This window comes from Pyrus communis, chromosome 12 (genome assembly GCF_041283825.1).
Source record: "Pyrus communis isolate YQ-2024b chromosome 12, ASM4128382v1, whole genome shotgun sequence".
NCBI classification, from domain to species: domain Eukaryota; kingdom Viridiplantae; phylum Streptophyta; class Magnoliopsida; order Rosales; family Rosaceae; genus Pyrus; species Pyrus communis.
The window spans coordinates 11982562-12002673 of record NC_142576.1 but is presented as its reverse complement, the minus strand read 5'-3'; the positions used below and the strand labels follow the sequence as shown (position 1 = coordinate 12002673).

The 20112-nt window shown below is 37.2% G+C and overlaps 1 pseudogene; it reads left to right on the top strand.

Annotated features, from left to right (window-relative positions):
- Positions 1-6244: 6244 nt before the first annotated feature.
- LOC137744389 (expansin-A3 pseudogene) lies at positions 6245-8692 on the top strand (annotated as a pseudogene).
- The last annotated feature ends 11420 nt before the right edge of the window (positions 8693-20112 follow it).

Below are 20112 nucleotides of genomic sequence, written 5' to 3'. Positions count from 1 at the left end.
ACCACCATGAGTACAGAATAGCACAACATAAACAATACTAGCATCGGAAAAAATATAAGTAGTATTCCAAAAGTAACTAAAGGTAATTCGGCCTATGGTGAATAATATGGCCACACTGATGGCCTTATTCCTTTAAAATTGGTCACAAGGTTGAACATGAAAAAAAGCAGCAGTTCTTAAAGATTAAAACCATCAACAAGCTCAACTTTTCTGTGCAAGAACAATATCTAAAACTTCAGCACCAACAAACTAAATAAGAAAAAAAAGAACATAATATGTTTTTCACTACCTCAAAATCAAGTAAAGGAGGACCACTTTCTGATAGTATAGAAGCATTTAAGAGATTGTGAAGACTGCATGCATGTTGCCAAAAAGGTAATATCTTGATCTCTTTTAGACCTGGTCGACGAGATAAAGAAAAAGCTGCAAACGTTACTGACGTGTAAAAAATTTAGTGAAGGTGTGTATATCCATGTATGCCTTTGAAAATATACAAGTGCAATACCGGTTTAAGAGCTATATCATAAAAGACTTGTCTACAAAACATTTATTTATAGTGCAGGAGCATGAAGTACTGTTTCATGATAAATCAATCTTACAATTCCAATATTATGAGGACAAGTCTGGGTAAAGCCGCCTTTAAGGCCAACCATATGTCCTAATGCATCTACAGATGACATGCGAACCCAAGAAAGAGCTTATTAAATTTATAGAAACCAGATTCCATTGCCATTAGTTCTCATGTCTATAAAAACGAAAAAGTGTAAAGGATCATACATCCAGCAAGAGAGAGAGAGAGAGAGAGAGAGAGAGAGAGAGAGAGAGTCAGAAACAAGGAATACACGACACTCATCACGTATAGGAGTATTACACTTCACCTAAGCATACGGTTGGGAAGAGAAAAATATACCTTTAGTAAAACTCTTCACAAATTTATGCCTAACTAAGCATAGAAACATGATTCATCTTAAAGAAAATAGAAGGAAATTAAAACAATGAGGCACCATTAGAGTAAAATAAGAAAGAAGACTAAAAACTGTTTCCCAAAATGAAGTATTTGACCGAGTTTAACTTTATAGTAATAACTACTACCAAGATGTAGTTGCAATTAAAGGTTGTGGGAAAACAAAATCACCATGGAAAGTAGAAATTACGATAAGAAATAGAAAGAACAATATTTTTCAAACCTATATATCTCGTGAAGCAGCCCAAACTTTCAATAAAAGCTCAAAAACAGAATTCAGAAATGACCTGCACTAAAAAGTCAATTATGGTACTATTCACTTTACTCTCTATTTTGTCCTTATCGTTAAAACTCAAAGTCTTCATGCCCTTTTCATTAGTTTTCCTCATTTAATAATGTTATTTTAGCATTAAATTTATTAATTGAATGGGAATTAGAAGTGGTGCCTTTTGGTGAAAGATATGTCTATCCTAAGATGAAATTCAAATAAAAAGTTGCAACTTTTGACTAAAGTTTAGTCACATACGTTTCAAAGAGACGTCTCAACTTTTATAAATAGGAAATCCCTCCTATAGTTGTAGATTCACTTTTTCGTCATTTGCATAATCATAAATGTAGCGCACTACATATTAGAGTGTCGCATTGAATCCATATGAGAAAGTGTTCAACACAATCATGGTTCATTGGAGCCTTGTAATTTGGAATGCTACTATTATAAGGATGTGGTTATTGTATCCTATGAGACGAGCCATAAGCATCGTAGTGTGGCGTAAACTTGTTTTAAGAACAAAATATTGAACATCTACCTCAACCAATTCAGGTGTTTCTAACCCAATTCTCTTAACATTGTTTATTATTGTTTGAAGCAGTGTCAAAGACACAATAGTACAGGTAGGGGCGGCTACCCCTCTGACTGTTGGAAAACCCCATGAAGAACGAGGAATCCACCTTTTTGAATTGACACGGAAGCTGTGGATGCAAATTTCTTCCCCCTTATTCTTTGACAAAATTGCACCTACAAAACAAATTACACCTTTGGTCAAGGCCAAGAGCCTCACGCGCCCACGATGAATGGGAGGGCTTTGGCCGAAGAACCTCCAATGCCAAAGTTAGAATTTGAGAGAGGGAGTGTTTGGAGAATTTAGAGAATTTAGCAAGAATGTAGAACTTAGGTTTTGGAGAGAATAAGGGTGTTTATATAGGGGTGTGGCCGGCCCCTCTGGGAGGAGATGGATCGGCCACTTGGATGGTTTTTTTGGTGAGATTCATGATTTGTAGCTAATTAGTAAATTAATTGAATAATAAATCAATTAATTAGCTAATTAATATAATTAAGGGTAAAGTACAAAAAACTACCTCAACTATTGGTGTCACGACACTTTCATACCTTATTTTTTAAAATTGACAATGTCATACCTCATCTTTAGAATTTGTGTCAATGTTATACCTTCCGTTAGCTTGACCGTTTATTTCTCAGTTAAATGCTGACATGGCTTGATCCGGGACCTATTTTTTTATTAAAAAATAATAAAATATTATTAAAAACAAAAAAAATCATTTAATATTATTTAAATATTAAAATAATAAAAAAAAGTACATAAAAAAATAAAAAATAAACCTCTCCTTTGGTCCCTCCCCCCTCTCCCTCTTCCCTATCTTCCTGCAACCTAGAAAGAAGAAGAAGAGGAAGAAGAAGAAGAAGAAGAAGAGAAAAAAAAAAAAAAAAAACCCAAACCAAACCCAGTTTGTCCCCCTTCCCCCTACCACAGACCCAACCCCCTGCAACCTAGAAAGAAGGAGGAGGAAGAAGAAAGAAAAAAAAAAGCAAAAAATAAACCCAACCTAACCCGAAGGTGGAAGAAGAAGAAGAAGAAGAAGAAAGAAGAAGAGGAAGAAGAAGGAAAAAAAAAAATGGGAAACCCAGTTCGTCCTCCCTCCTCCTCCCCCCCCCCCCCCCCCCCCAAACCCACCCAACCTGCAAAAGAAGAACAAGAAGAAGAAGAGAGAAGGAAATAAAAAAAAAACCCAGTTTGTCCATCCCCCCGCACCCACCCTCTTCCCTCCACACCCATTCCCCCCCATTTTCGCTGCGCCCAGGTTCTCAACCTTCGAAATCTGCTGGCGAAGGTTTCTTGATTCCACCTTAACGGGATTTGGGTTTTTTTCTAGGTTTTTTTTTCTTTTTTTTTTTGGGTTGCAGGTAATGGGTGAGAGGTTGGGTGCAGAGGGTGGGTGCGAAGGTTGGGAGGTTAGGTGCGGAGAGTGGGTGTGGGGAGAAGAGGGGGTGGGGAGCTAGGAAAACAAATCGGTTTTTTTTTTTTTTTTCTCTTCTTTTTTTTTCTGGGTTGCAGTTGCAGAAAAAGGGAAGAAGATGAAGATGGGGAGAAGAGAGAGAGGGGGAAGGGGACGAATTGATGTTGGTTTTTTTTAATAACTTTTCTTTATTATTTTAATATTTAAAAATATTAAATGATTTTTTTTTTAGTTTTTAATAATTTTTTTAATAAAAAATGGGTCCTGGATCAAGCCACATCAGCATTTAACTGAGAAATAAATGGCCAAGCTAACGGAAGGTATCACATTGACACAAATTCGTAAGATGAGGTATGAAAGTGTCGTGACACCAATAGTTAAGGTAGTTTTTTGTACTTTACCCTATAATTAAAAAGGAATGATTTGGGGGTTACCTTGTAGAGAATATTTGATGAGGATGGATGAAGTAGGTTTTGAATAATACCTATTTTGGGCACTTTTGACTTAATTGAAGGATGGGTGTCCACTGCTCGCGCGTACGAGTTTCGGTGTTCCTCGAGGGTAATTTTGTCCTTTTTACCCTAAAATCCACGTGTCACCTCTATATTCTTCTTGATTATTTTTGGCTCTACAAATTCCCCCACACCTGCTAGGCTGCACGCAAGAAAGGGCAGCAAGTGTAGAGATCTCCAACTTTGATGCAGATTCTCGCTTGGACTTGGAATTAGATTATTTTAGGGAAGGGAAATAGCCTCCAAAGCCTATTTAAGCCTACCTTAAATAAGGGATTAAATCAACTTCGGAGGGTAATTATTTATCCCTACAAGAAAGAGAGAAAACTAGAGAATATTTGTTCCCCCTCCCCTAGAACTCTTCTTTGCTTGCTTGTGAAAAGAACTTGATTTCTTTGTCTTCTTGGCACCGTATCGATGTAAGAAAAACCTAATTCTCCTTGTCTTCTTCTTGGGTGGTGCTATCATAGGGCAGCCGTCATGGTGGTGCGACACGTCAGCTGACAAGAGCCAAGAGTCGGCTTGGCATGGGCTAAGGAGATGGTGTGGCAGGGGTCATTGCTTGTGCTACTCGGCTTTACTAAAGACAAAGACTAGCTCGGCATGGGCTGAGGAAATGGTGTGGCATAGGCCACGGTTTGAGTTGCGTCGTCTGGACTGCTTGCCAAAAATGAGGAAATTGCTTTAGTTTGATTTCTCAGCTATAGATAGAGCTGCTAAGATCAGAGCTACTAAAGATCTTCAAGCATTCGATCTTTTGAGCTATGTGGCCTTATCGCACTGGAAAGCAATTAGTTTACCCTCTCGCATTGGAGAGCTTACCTATATGGGTGTCGGGGGATTGGTTTACCCTCTCGCATTGGAGAGCAATTAATTTATCTTCTCGCACTGGAGAGCTTACCCATATGGATGTCAGGGAATTAGTTTACCCTCTCACATTGGAGAGCAATTAGTTTATCCTCTCACACCGGAGAGCTTACCCATATAGGTGTCAAGGAATTAGTTTACCTTCTTGCACTGAAGAGCAATTAGTTTACCCTCTCACACTCAAGAGCTTACCCATATGGGTGTCGGGGAATTAGTTTTACATCTCGCACTGGAGAACAATTAATTTATCCTCTCACACTGAAGAGCTTACCCATATAGGTGTCAGGGAATTAGTTTACCCTTTCACATCGAAGAGCAATTAGTTTTTTTTTCTTACCAGTCAGTGTTGTGAAAAACTAGCATTGATAGCCTAGACGGCTTTTTGGGCGACTATATAAAGAAACACCTTGACCCTATTTGGCAGATCAGATAAAGGATCAGATAGGATTAGTTCTATGGACCCGGGTGTTTGGCGTTCACTCGTACTAAATAAGGGCCAGATTAATTTAACCGATCTGCTTATTTAACACGGTATACGCCTGCTTAATAAAACCAACCAAAACGCTCGGATTATTTAGGCGGTTTCACTCTCCTCTCTCGCGAACTCGGCCCTCTCTCTCTCGCCTTCTCTCGGCATCGTCGTCCTCCCCATCACCTTCTCTCACCATCGTCATCCTCCCCGTCGCCTTCTATCGGCATCATCGTCCTCCCCGTCACCTTCTCTCGCCATCGCTGTCTTCGCTGTTGCCTTTTGTCACGCCGCTTTCTCTCGCCATCTTTGCTCTCCTAGTCCTTGTCGCCTTCCTCGTCGTCCTCTCCTTGTGGCCTTCCTTATCACCTACTCGCTATCCTCCCCTGCAACTAGGTCTTGCAAAGAAACATGGTGCGGCGGAGAGATGATTTCAATTTGGGATTTTTCTGCAACTGGCTATTTGAATTTATTTGGGATTCTTCTGCAGTCGGGGAAGAAGAATATGGGAGAGAAAGGGAGGGAGTTTGGGGGGGTGCGGCGGAGAGAGCTGGGGAACAATTATCTGGGATTCTTCTGTAGTCGGGGAAGAAGAAGAAGGGCAAGAGAGGGATGGTGTTTGGGGGGTGCGGAGAGATCTGGGAACCAAAAAATGATTTCGCTTTTTTTTTTTTTTAAATTTAATTTTAAGTTTGATTTCTCCTATCCAGTATAATACCAAACACAGTATAAATAATACAGTCATTAGTCCGATATTGCACCAAACGTCCGATTAAGTTAGTCAGTACTATCCGGTGACTATTTATCCTATCCGACAGAAATAGTAAATACAGTTCGAGCTGCCAAATGAGGCCCTATATATGTCCAACAGGAATGGGCTATAAACTAACTTAGGAATTAGGAGGCGCGCCTAAGCACTTGAGGTGTTGTTAAAGCGCCACCGAGGTGTTTGATTTTTTTTTTATTTTAAAAAACAAACAAAACCCAAATCGATATCGTTTTGGGCAGAGTTTTTATAAACTAAAACTCTTCTATCTTCTCCCACCTTTCTTTACATCAAAATTTCAAGTCTCAAGACAACGCTGCCAACCTCCAATCTCACCCGTCAACCTTCCACAAGTTCACAACAAATTTGTAATTTTAAATTTAAGGTTAGAGTTTCTCACCTACATCAAGGCAATGGCGAAACCAGAAATTCTCGGTAAGAGGGGCAAAATTTAAAAAGTTTAGGGTCTCAAAAAAATGTGAACATTCATTTGAGGTCTAAGTCCAGAATTTGCAAGAAGATTATTTGAACTACCCGTAATATTCATAGAAGAATTTGCACTAACCGAAATATTCAAAAGAGGATTTTGACTACTTAAATAGTCAAATGAGGGTTTGAACAACAATATTATTTGAAGGATGATTTAGCACCGTTTGCATCGTCATATTACTTAACTGTATAATTAGCAAAGTTTTAAAAGATGCTAAGCTCTAGTTGGGCGGTGGACATGACTTTACACTTAGGCAAGGACTTAGGCAAATTTGAATAAATTTATTATATACCGTATAAATAATTGTCTATTTATTATATAGTATATAATATCCGAAAAACATTGATTATAAAACATATGATATATAAAAATATTGACAATTTTTCTTTATTACTTTGTTGAATTTGATGGTAAGAGAAGAAAAAAAAAACAAATAATTACGAGTTCGTAATATTTTATAAATTATTTTTTAAAACTCGTATAAATTTATAGTGAATTTTAAGATAAATAACAGTGTCAAACAAGTGGCTTAAAAAATATTGGAAGAGTGGTCAAATTAATTGGACAATAATTAAAAAACAAAACAAATTGTAATATAAATGAGCAATAGCAAGTTATGTGGCGCAAATTGATTGGCCAATAGTTAAAAAAAACAAATTGTAATTCTGAAATGGCACGTGGGGTGGGATGGGAGAGAGAGAAAGTCTCACTCTTCTTCCTTTCTCTTCTTCTTCGTTAGAACTAGAAGGTCCAAAACCCCATTTCCAGAAGCTACAAAATGCATATCTTCGTTCCTCCTTTCTTTGGCCTAGGTTTTTTTTTTTTGGGAAAAAAGAGAGCCCGCGATCAGCCTGTGATACAATAGAGCAGGGAAACCCAAAAGGCCAGAAAACCAGATGGAATTTCATCACTTTTGACGAGACCAGAGGGGCGGAACCACCGCTCCTGTGCTTGATTTCCAGTGAGGGGAGGGGCGGCCGCCACTCCTCGCCCTCACGTAACTTCGCCACTGCATCGAGGTTTATGAAAAATTAATAATTTATGCTCCTACCTAGGCGAGGTAATCTATGAAGGTCTTGGTTTTGCCTTCGTCTTTTAAAACATTGTTCCCAATGGTAGAAAACGTTTTTAGTTTGAATCCCACTTCCTATTGATGATAAATTAAAATCTAGAAAGAAATTACAATCAGAACATCTCGGTTCTCAAGTAATAGACATGAGACCACATTTCAAATCGCGGCCATATTTTAGCCAAAACGCAAAGTTAGACAATCATTTATATTTCCAACTCGATCCCACTTTGATTATGTATTAAAGATGTGATCAGTTGCTTGTAGTGAGCTTTAAGAAAAACAGATGTAAACATTTTCCATATTCGAAGCTAGGTAGATTCTGTAATTTTTCTTTTGATCCAATCGCCGTCAAAAGGATCATGTATTTTATGCAGGCAATAGAGATAAAGAATGGAACTTGCAGAGTTCAAATTCTTGCCTTCCAAAAATTTACGATAACAATGTACAACCCATTAAGACGAAAAATTCACGATGTCAGTTTCATACAAGCCGTGGGACGCTCCTAGGACAACTATTTACGATCCAATCACTTCATTACCACGAACTAGTCATTTTTTTTTTCATCTCACTTGGTTGTTTGGAAATTAATTAGAACAAGATAGTAGTATTTTGATGATGACTACGTGCAGGAGGAGCTTGCGGTGATGAGGATGTGATAAAAGAAGGATATGGCCTGGACACAGCAGCGTTGAGCGAGGTTTTATTCAACAAAGGGCTGTCTTGTGGAGCATGCTATGAAATCAAATGCGTCGACAACCCTCAGTGGTGCAAGCCAGGACATCCAAGTCACAGCGACCAACAACTGCCCCCCCAATTGGAACGAGCCAAGTGACAATGGAGGGTGGTGCAACCCTCCACGTGAGCATTTTGATATAGCCAAACCTTCGTTCATCAAAATTGCCGAGTACAAGGCTGGCATTGTTCCGGTCATGTACCGTAGGGTTCCATGCCTGAAGAAAGGAGGAATTAAATTCACAATAACTGGGAATCCATATTTCAACCAAGTGTTGGTGTGGAATGTGGGAGGAGCCGTGGATGTGACCGGAATGCAAGTGAAGGGCAGCAAGAAGCTCAAATGGACAACGATGAAGCGGCTATGGGGTCAGAAGTGGGAAACTGACTCCAAGATGGTTGGCGAGTCATTGACCTTCCGAGTCAGAGCGAGTGATGGTAGATACTCAACCTCATGGCATGTTGCTCCAAGCAATTGGCAGTTTGGCCAAACCTTCAAAGGCAAGAATTTCAGGTAGAAATAAACTTGTAAATAATGTTAATGTTGTTTGATTTATGGGAAGTGATTTTCACACATCTTCTTTAGCTTTCCACACATTTTTCTTTATTTATAGTCATTAAATTGAATAAATCAAACAAAATCAACATCCAAAATTAAACATAAGTGTGTAAGAAGCTAAAGACGATGTGTGAAAATTATTTTCCTTATTTTTTATTATGTAAAATTGTAAATATTTGCTTTGTCGGAGATTTACCTCTCATCGTGTAAATAAATAAATAAATAAATATATATATATATATGTATATATGTATATATGTATATATGTATATATGTTTGTATGTATGTATATATATAAAGTGTAATTTACCTATTGTTTTATATGGTCAACATTTCCTGTTTAGGGATAACCTTTTCAATCTTGGCAAATTTGTGGTTTCGTTTTATAATAATATTTCGGACAGCCAGGTTTTTATATCCACAATAGTTTTCGGCAAAAGTTTTCGTCATGACGGATGTGTGCAGTGAAATCCAAGGTTTCATAAAGAGGATAAGACAAAATTTCGAATTAAAATTGGTCGTGTGACAAGCAAAAGAAATGTGGAAATAATAATGTTATTTTTACCATCAAATTATCACAATATAACATGTGATGTGATAGGGGCACGTTAAAACCTTAACATCTTACACCACATTATCATTACACTTAAAACCTAATCTCTTACACCACATTATTTTAAAAAATAACATTATTACCATCAAACTTTCTTGTAATGTATATCAATTAATTTTTTAAAAGTTAATAATCAAACTTTATTTTTCTCTACACCTTTGATGCTATTCTTACCATCAAACTTTCTTTTAATATGCTCATTAATTTTAAAAAAAATTATTTATTCTTCTAGACACACTTTATTCTTGGAGAACAAAATGATCACCCCCACATACCACTTAAAACCCTAACCTCTTACACCACATTGCCATTACCACTACCATTGTTGCCACCACCACCACACCACAATCCCATCACCATCACCACCACTACTATACCTGTCACCAGTACCACCATAACCACAACTCCCACTGCATCCTTGTCGCCACCGCCATCATCACAACCATAAACATAACTGCCATCACAACCACAACTGCCACCATCGTCGTTGTCGTTGCCTCTACCACTATTGTTACCTTTACAACCCAACCACCACACCCCTTTATTGCACCATCATCACAACCATTGTTCTTGCCATCGTTGGCGTAGTCAGGGCCCACACTATCAGGTCCATTTTTGTCATTATATACAATTGTATCACTTTTATATTAAAATTTGCCAAATCTTTTTACATTGCTTTTCATACTCACAAGTCACAACACTTTTAGAAATACAGTTATCAAACGATCAACTGTTTTATTTTGCAGTTGATTATTCTTAAAACACAATAGAAACTTCTTTTTTTTTTTTTTTTTGTTTTAAGTCATAGCAATTCCAAACTGGCTCTTAGTCATGTGAAATGGTGGATTCCCATGTTTATTTTAAGGATGCATAAAAATCAATTATCAATGACACACCCTGACCCCGATGTCTAGGTGAACACCAAAATCAAAGTGTAATGGCCGTCACCCAGAATGTGACGTAGCCACAACATGCTGCCGATACAATAATAAAATAACTTTGAATAATTTACCAAAAATTCGGTAGAGTTTGCTTTGAAATTTGGTTCTGGCCTAAATTTAAAACCTGCTTAAAATATTATAATTACTTTAACACAACATCCCCTAAGGGCCACATCGAATGGGTTATCAACCGTCCGCTACTTGCATGATAAGTTGTTCAGAGCATGGCATATGTTTTACAACAAAAACGGAAGACGTGAAGGTGCTAAGAAATCTGAAACTCTCATCCTATCATGAATGGACATTCATACAAACAAAAAGCACTTTAGGGAGTAGTCCTACTCGATACGGTTTAGGACGCGAACCTAATGATATGTACCTTGCGAACCTAATGACGCGAACCTAATGATATGTACCTTGCTGTTTTGGTTTATAGTTCGGACTATAAACCAAAACATGAATAAGTTGGGACTCTAACCCAAAACATGAATAAGTTGGGATTCTAACCCAAAACATGAATAAGTTGGGACTCTAACCCTAAATAATAGTTGAGTTTGAAATTTAACGAACGTCATGACAATAATGTATACGGCCGTACGAGTAAGGCGCTATGATGTGAGTACATGCCTACGAAGTAGTGTATAAGATCATAATCCAAAACGATTACCAAATACATGATCATGCCTAGTAGTGAAAGCAGTATCTCAAAGAATCGTTTTTATAAAAATTCATCAGCTACATCATGTTTCCAACAGTAAACCAAGTAAACGAATGATCATAATCATATTTAAAATCATTTATATAGATATGAATATAATGAAAACCATTTTTGAAATCAAATTTCCACTCACCTCCAGCTAGCTCTCGCTTGATAGCCTAGTCTTTACCAATCTTGGTTAACTTTGTATCTAGACTGAATCATAATAATAGCACGTCTTGAACTCGGACACCCGATACATCATTTAATTTTATTTAGTCTTATGGTTGCATCTAATTTTCGAGTTAAACTGCTTACGTACTTTGTGAACAGATCAAGCCAATTGTAGCTCACCTTCTATAAGAGAATTTCAACGTAAGCTACTTGCGTTATTCCCAAAATGAAATGAAATGACAATGGGAAGAATCTGCCCTTTTTCTTTGCACTTCCTTTCCGTTATCGTAAAGCATCTGCATACACTTAATTCCCACATAGAAGTTCATATTTTCAAAATCCACAACAACAATAAATCTGCCAACTATTTAAAATTAACCAACAACTTCCAACGTCACTTGACAAAAATCACAGCCAAGGTAAATAATTCTTAAAATTAACGGGTTTAGGGTTTTTCTCCGATTTTTATTTCAATGTCTTCAATCCACACTACACCTTAGCTGCTCTACCCTGCGACTTCCTCTGTGTTTTCACTACGAACAAAGATCTCTCACATACAACTCAAAATTCGAATTAAAAGGCTTGACTCTCAAACTTTTCAAAAAAAGAGAAACTTGGGAATATGGAATATCCACTTAGATACTCTGGAAGCCCATCAAGAGAGGAATAATTTTCCCTCTTGAGTCGAGACCCAAATTCGGCGAGATTGGCCGGAATAGGCATAAAATGGCGGGGAACCATCGAATTAGAATCTCTGTGTACACTTTGTTTCAACGTGTAGGTATGATATCAAATCTAAGAGGGCCTCGATATGAATCGGAGAGCCTCTGATGTTATGTTATTTGATTGTATAGCCTAAACCCCAATCCCTCTATCTAAAACACACCAAGAAGAAGTGATGTCTTCCGGGAAATTAAAAGGATAACCAGAAAAAAAAAAAAAAAAAAACCAAGGATTAAAAAAAGATTAGGAGTTACAAACCGTTTCCGATAAGAACAACTCCTACAAATTTGGTTCCCTTATAGGTTAATTCTATAGCCTAATGCAACACTTCCTCTTCTCCTCAAAATTCAAAAATCAAAACGCATAAATAGATGCACCCTAGTCAATTGATCATTAATCAAAGATATAAAATGGCTACACGAGTGAAAAATTACACTCTTTGTTCTCGCCTCAAACAGTGCCCAAAAGTTCACTTCATAGCTATCATCGTCTGTATCCCTATCTACGTGCTGGGAATCCTGTTTTTCCACGACCAATATAAGTTGACTCCCGCAGAGCCCTGTTTACGGCTCGACTCTTCCACCGTGAGCAAACTCAACTCGAGTGGCTCCGAGTTAACCGCCACGTGGGACATGACGGTCGTCTCGGTGAACCCTAATCGCGTGCTTGCCATCTCCTTCGACAGCCTGCAAGTCACCATCTCGTACAAAACGGACACCGGCGACAACGGCAGAGACGTCTTGCTCACAACGAAGCCGGTGCCTCCTCCTCCTTCGCCTTTAAATACAAAAACCTCGACCGCTCACAGCTTCAAGATCGAAACGGTGTCCGCTTATGTAGGCGATTACGTGGCCAATCAAATCTCCGAAGGGAGAGCCCGTGGATCGGTGAAATTCGTGTTTGGCATGCTAGGTTATTATAGGTACGTCAATACTTCGCGGTGGTATTTGACTAGGCGTAGGTTAGAGTTTGGGGTGTTCTGTTGCTGGGTCGAGTTCGGGTTTTCACCGGGTAATTGGACCGGGACATTGACAACGATGGATGAGTCGAGGGCATGCGTGGATGATCCGATAACAGTCCATTTCAAGTAGAGATGTGGTTATAACTTATGTTGGTTGCCGTACATTTTGTTAATTAGGGTTTTTTTCTTTCTTTCTTTCCCTTGTTTATTTATTCTTAAAAAGTATGCAGTTAATCCTTGCTTGATTCGTAATGAAGATTATGGTGAAATTGTTCGTGTTTACCTATGTCACATTTTTTTGTCCTTAAAGTACCTCTATATAAAGCCGTTACCGATCATTTCACTGTCCTTTACCGATAGTTTTGCTGTTCGTTACCAATCATTTCGCCGTCCGCTACCGATCGTTTTGCCATTACCAATTGTTGGAATTCCTTTGTCCCACATCGGTAAGAGGGAAGGAGAAAAAGCAATTTAAAAGGAATTACTCCACTCTAATTAACACCAAGGCCCTTTGTGATAAAACCCCACATCTGGCTGATTGCCTAGGTGATAAAGTGGGGATAGTATCACTGTTGTTGGATTGGGCCCTCAGTACGTCGACCTAAAAAATTCGACACCGATTGTTTTTGTTCGCAGTGACCGATCGTTTTTGTTTTGCATCGTTTTCGTTTCGCCCACCAAGAGTTTATGCAACGCGTATTTTTTGCTATGCTCCCTGAAACTCGATTTAATCTCATTTTCCCTTTTGAAAAAAAATTTCATCCCTTTACATCTGGTAACTCATCCTTTGGAGAATAGAAAACTTCCTCGAAAAGTTCAAGGTTGGTTATATACATCCAATCCTCACATGCATTTTCTTAAACCAATAGAAAGAAAAGTGAGAGAATGAGAGCACTCTTTTTTATAGTGAAGATTACTCATCCTTAGAGTGAAAAGATTGAGTTTTAGTTTTCAATGAGAGAAGACTAAACACCACCACCAAAACTTGCCACCGGCCTCCTCTTGAGCAAGAGTGCTCTAGCTTATCACTCTTACTCATCATCGATCCATACCTTAATTTTAAGATGGATTACAGCGGTTTGATTCTCATGAAGATGTGTACGTGGGCAATCTACTCATCCAATTCTTAGATGCGGCCAACAAATATTCAAACGTGTTTGACACACCCTAACCCGATTAGCCGTCAAACAAGATGTGCCAGCCATCACAAAATTATTGACGAAGCCATAGGTAAAGATTAAAAACTGTGTGACAATTAGAACCAAGGAGCTCAATTTATTAAAATAACTAAAATTATCTTGCAAGGAAGGTCAAACTACAAATAACCTCCCCTTGGAGACTTTGTAAGTTTTTTCTCTTTTATTACATGTCACATGAGTTAAGTGCATATAGTCAGGGGCGGATCTATTGAGGGACCTGGGTGGTCTCGGGACCACCTGGAAGCTCAGATAATTGGCTGTGAGGACTTCCAAGGGCCAGCCAAGTTTGGGCAGTGGTGGAGGGGAAAAGCAGCGGCTGCTTCTAGCTTTCTGCCAAACCAGAAGAAGAGAAGAAGAAGACTATTTACTTTTTAAACGGCATCCTAGGTCACAACGTAACGTAGAGCATTAAGTAAATCGGTGAGTATTGATGTATTGTTTGAGAACACCATCCTAGGTCATGTGGAAGGCTGAGAGCGTCACCATTTTTCATTATAAAAAAAAAAAAAAAAAAAAAAAAAAAAAACACAAAACATAAAGGGTTCGATTTTCAAACAATTCCACTCTACCCAAATTAACTCCCTAGTCCCAAATCCCCGTTCCCTAATATTCCCACCCCACCCAACCAAAGGCCACCATCTCTTCTTCGTTCTCTTCTTCAGCCTTCACATACATTTTAAGATTAACTTGATATTTATATTCATTCAATGCATTTAAGAAGTGACTTTTCTCAATTGTAAGGGATTAGTGATCTTACTAAAAAAAGGGTGAAAAAAGGGTTGCATCAAATTGTTGTCTATATTAAGATTAAGAATAAAAAGTTGTCGTTGATCGTTTAATGTTTTAATGTTATTTTCATCTAATTTTTTTATCTTTATATTAGGACCACCCGATGTTAAAATCCTAGATCCGCCACTGCATATAGCAGTAGTAAATCTAACAGTATTTGCAATAGTGATGTTTAACTATAACCGTAAGTTCGGTTATTTATTAGTACAATTAGATAAACATTTATCTGGTGAAGTGTGAGTGGATCATAAACATTTTTCTAGTAAAAAAATTTCAATTGACTAACCCCCATTTTTGAAAACTCATAGTTTAAAACTACATAATTGTTTCTACCATAATAGAGAAAATACAGTTGGTCATAAATAAAAAATCATACTTGATAATAGTGGCAAATCCAGGATTGAACCTTAGGGGCCTCAGTGTTAAATACAAATGTTCTCTATAAAAACAGAGTGCGAGTACGCAAAAAAAAAAAAAAAAAAAAAAATCAGTTTATTCTCTGAGGCATTTCGTCGAACACTTGATTGGCTTGTTGTCACCAGCTAAACTATGTTGCACACATGTCAACATATATTGGCATATGCCAAAGCAATCTAATGAGTGATATAAAGAGAATTTATCGAGTGCTGCTGAAGCAACCTGTCAAGATATGCCTAACATGCATTACATTAAACATTTAGTAAGAACAAAAGAGATATGTACCAAACATTTGGTCCCTATTTCCATCCACCCTTGTTTGAGGAACTGCAAGACATTACTAGCATCTACTAGTGCAAATACATGCACATGTCTCTACAGGGTGTCTACTTGTGTATCTAGCATTTACTAGAAATATTAAAACATTTAATTATCCTACTTCGTAGATAGATCTATACTCAATAAATGGCAACCATTTGGTGAAAATAAATCACAATATAAATATAAATCATTAAGTGTCATGTACTCATCACGATTTCAAATCTAGTGTCGTTCAAGACCTTACCAAAAACATGTAAGTTTAACAAAATGTGTTCATCAAAACATTTGGAAAGGGATCCAGTCACAAAAACTTGGATCGTTCTTCCACAACATGTGCCTTCCTTTCGTTATGATTAGTTGAGCTTGCACCTTTAATAATACCTTTAGTCCCTTTACTAAACAAATAAGGTTTTTCTAAGTGTAAACTCGTTTATTTCCTCCGATTTGTGAAAATGTAGTACCTCACATGATTCGGGACATGGAAGAACATTAGGATAGGTCTTGAGTCCCCACACACCGACGTACGGATGTCATGCACAGTCGCACGCCACCTTGTCGCCAGTGAACGCATCGCCGTTGTCGTCGCTGTCGCTTGGGAATGTGCCATTAGGTTTCAATGAGATACATCTTTATTTTTCCATTTTCCTTGTTATGCTGGAAGGATGATCAGCACATGAACATCTTAATATGGCTTCCCCTTACTATTTCTTTGCATGACCAACACACCTCTTTAAATTGTCACAGAAAAGGGAAAATTTGGCTTTTGGTTTTCATCAATTGTCGTGGCACTAGTAGAAAATATTATTTGCTCGACAAAATTTTACGCGACGAAGCAAAATTTGTCACTATAGATAGTCAAGCGCGAAGAATGCGAGACACCGTTGCGCAATATTGTCAAACATTGCGCGACGACAATTTTCATCTCAAAAAAGATCTTTGCACGACGAAAAAACAACATCGTCGCGCAAACTGCGGGAAAAAATGCGGGTAAGTCTTTTTTTCTTTTCTTTTTTTTTTTGCGGAAAAAAACAATGATGCGACGAAACATTTCCCACTGAAGTGTGGCACAAAAAAATGTTTGTCGCACAAGTTTTTTACTCATGTTCAGTTATCTGAGTCAAAGGATTCAATGCCATTGAATCAGAGAAATCAGTGCGGCATTTATTGAGGGATTTTGCGCAGCGAATTGTTTGCCGGGCAAGGTGGCGAAGCTTCCTATAAATAACTAGTTTCGCTGTCGATATTTCTCAAACCTTTTCCTGAATTACAATTGTAGTTGTTATTTAAATTTAAGCGTAATGGCAGACTCATGTGATCGTCCGTTGATAATAATGAAGGGTGAAAGTTTTGGAAAAGGTAATACCCAGTAAAGTGGAAACAAATAAGCCCATGTCCACGTGGGCATATAAATGGGTTAATTCCTCCTATTTTTTCATTTCTCTCCCTATCCATACTCTCTCTAAAGTGGGAAATTGACAAAAACCAAGAGAGCAAAGACCTGTAGCTGAGCAAATTCCTGGTTGATATGGTCACGCATCTGGAGCTTTCCTTTGAAGATCTTGAGAGCCTAAGGGCAGTACTTGTACTGACTGGAGTGGGGGCGACTTTTGGAGGTGGAGAATCGGCTGAGACATTCAAGGAAATGAGGGGTCTAGCTGCAGAGGAAAAGGCAGTGAACGCCATCGTCGTCGATCTCTGGTGGCTGTAGGAGCGCTTGAAATTGACGTTCCCTAATTTTTAGGTTTTTAGTAGTACAAAATTTTGATTGGGTGAATTCCAAACATTGAGCAAGGCAATAATGAGTTTTTCTCCTCTCTCTCATCTCTCTCTCTCTCTCTCTCTCTCTCTCTCTCTCTCTCTCTCTCTCTCTCTCTCTCTCTCAGTTTTCCCTTTTCTTCGTAAAAGTGTGAATCCATATGGGTTCTTCTTTGAAGGCGTAATTTGTTCCTATAAAGATTAATCCATATGCGATGTTGATTTAGAGGGTTGTGGGGGAGGGGTACGAGGAGGAGGAGAAGAAGAGGAGAATGAGGGGAAGTGAAGACGAAAGTCTGGTACAATAAGAGTTTGGTGAGGAAGGAGAAGATCCCAGTTTTTTCATCAAACTCATTGTGTTACACGACATGCACATGATATGCTTACATATCTGAGCCAACCCAAAAACTCAGAGCTCATAACTCTATCTTCGAAATAAAAGAATGAAGTAATCACTTGTGAGATTTTACATTTTATATGTGGGTATTTTTGTCATTTCGCTTTTGTACATGGCTCTTATTTCAATTATAAGATAAAAAAATGGGTCATTTTTGGCAATTTCCCTTTTTAGTTGTGTTGGACCACTTACTTTAGTGTGAGGAAGGTTTTAGCTTTTATGTGCAATGACAAATTGGGTAGTTCATCGAAAAAAAAAAAAAAGACAAATTGGGAATTATCAAAAAATTTTTGTCCTTAATATTAAAATGGCACAATTTTTGGTTGTTTTCATTAGTTTTCCAAAAGAAAAAGATTCATGAATATTAATCACAATACTCTAGACTTCGCAAAACTTTTCTATTTACTGTTTTAACTTGTTATCTTAATGAGTCATATCGCATCAATTTGTTATATTAATGTGTGAAATAATTTAAACTTGAATCTAATGAATTAAAAAAATGGGTGACACCACCCTATCCATGTCTTTTGTTAACCATTTATTTATTTATTAGCTAATGGAACTTGAAACTTTATGTAAAGGGCCAACTCCCAACAACAATCAACATGACCAAAAAATCTCGTGATAATTTTCTAATCATGTACTACAGAATAATAACTGTTTGAGATCTAAAGTTAGTGAGGGGCTCTTGAAACAAATTTATTGAAATAAGAATGTAACTACCACTAGATTGAAAAAAAAAATCTATAAGTTGAAACAGATTGTAGTTTGTATATGAATTTAAAAAATAATTGCAAGTCTAAAAAAGTATCAATAAATATACAACTGAAAAGAACAAATGCTCAATCTATTTATCAAATACAGTTATAAGATAAATAGATGTATGTAGTCTAATATTCGAGTGGATAAAATGTTGGGTTTCTACCCATGTATCTTGAATTCGAAGCTTCTCAATCCTAAATTACTGTAATAGTTTCGAACTCGTCCCCTTTTCCTTAATAATAAGAAAAAGATAAATAGATTTTTAAACAAAATCAAGTGGCATTTTATCGTAGTGACTGAAAACAATCATACCTATGCATATTCTGTGGATTCAATCTGGATTGATTCCCCTCCACCATAACAACAAACTATTTCTCTCCTAAAGAAAATTTTCAATTTTTATTCTTCTGTTACAAAAATAAATGATAGTAATGATGGGTGGTTCGAATTCAAAGGAGGGTGAGAAAGTTGGTTTTGCATTTAAAAAAATCTAGGGAGATATGTACATGGGTAGGTTTGGTATGGTTACCGTACCAAAACGCTCATACCAATTATCGTACCAAAATTTTAGTTTGACAAATTCATTGATCAATTCTTCAAGCTTGAGATGTAGAAGAAGCATTTGGAGGAGACATTGAGTTTGAACTTATACAAGGTTGAGGTTGAGCTTGTGTCAAGCCTACATTACAAACAAAGAAAACATATTGGTAGCAATTAGAACAAGAATTAAAGTTGAAACCGTTTATTATTGAATTGTTATATATATATAGGATCAAGGGACAAATATTTTAACAAACATTTTTACACTTCCTTGTAGTCTTTAGATTTTATAACATTCAACGGTCTAGATTAAAAGTGATGTAGAGAGTTTTAAACACTAAATGACTTGGATGATGATGTGGATTATAACTAACAAAGAAAACACTAATCTAAATTAAAAATTAATATCTAATAGGATAAAATTGAAAAAACCAATAATCAAACTTTGAACCTAGCGTAAAAAATAAAAAAAAATAAGAAAAACAAAAACATGAAAATACTGTAACCTCCATCTCCCTCCCTACAATGCGTTGGATGAAATCTCCTCTTTCATTTTGTAAAAAAATGAATCCTAATAAATAACTAAAAAGGAATGATTAAAAAAAAAAAAGGTGATACCAGGGATAGGATTAATACTCAACGGAAATGAAACTGCTATAATAAAAAAAATTGAAAGCGTAGACGAATGAAATCAAGTTGTTTGTTTGATTCAAAAAGCTAAAAGAAGTAGAAAAATCATCAATGACCAAAATTGACAAAACTAAAAAGATTTTGTAAAACCTAATTTAATCACCCTACATATATGAACAATAATATACAATTTAGGGTTTTGTACGTTTTGCTTATGTAATGAAGATCAAGAGACAAATAGATTGATTCGTTGTAGAAGGCATCAAAATTTCATATCAATCCTATGAAAGTCGCAGACCTTATCGGCAAAGAGGGAGATAGAGATTACAATACTTCGAATCAATGGAGTTCTACCTTCTTCTTGTTTGCACGCTTAAAACTAGGGTTTCTTCCTTGCGAAGGAAGCAGGTCAAGGTTCTCACACCCAGCACGCAACCCCACTTTTTCGTATGGAAATTCTAGTAGGGCTACCCTCATTTGGAGCCCCGACTGCACAGCACGAGTCACAA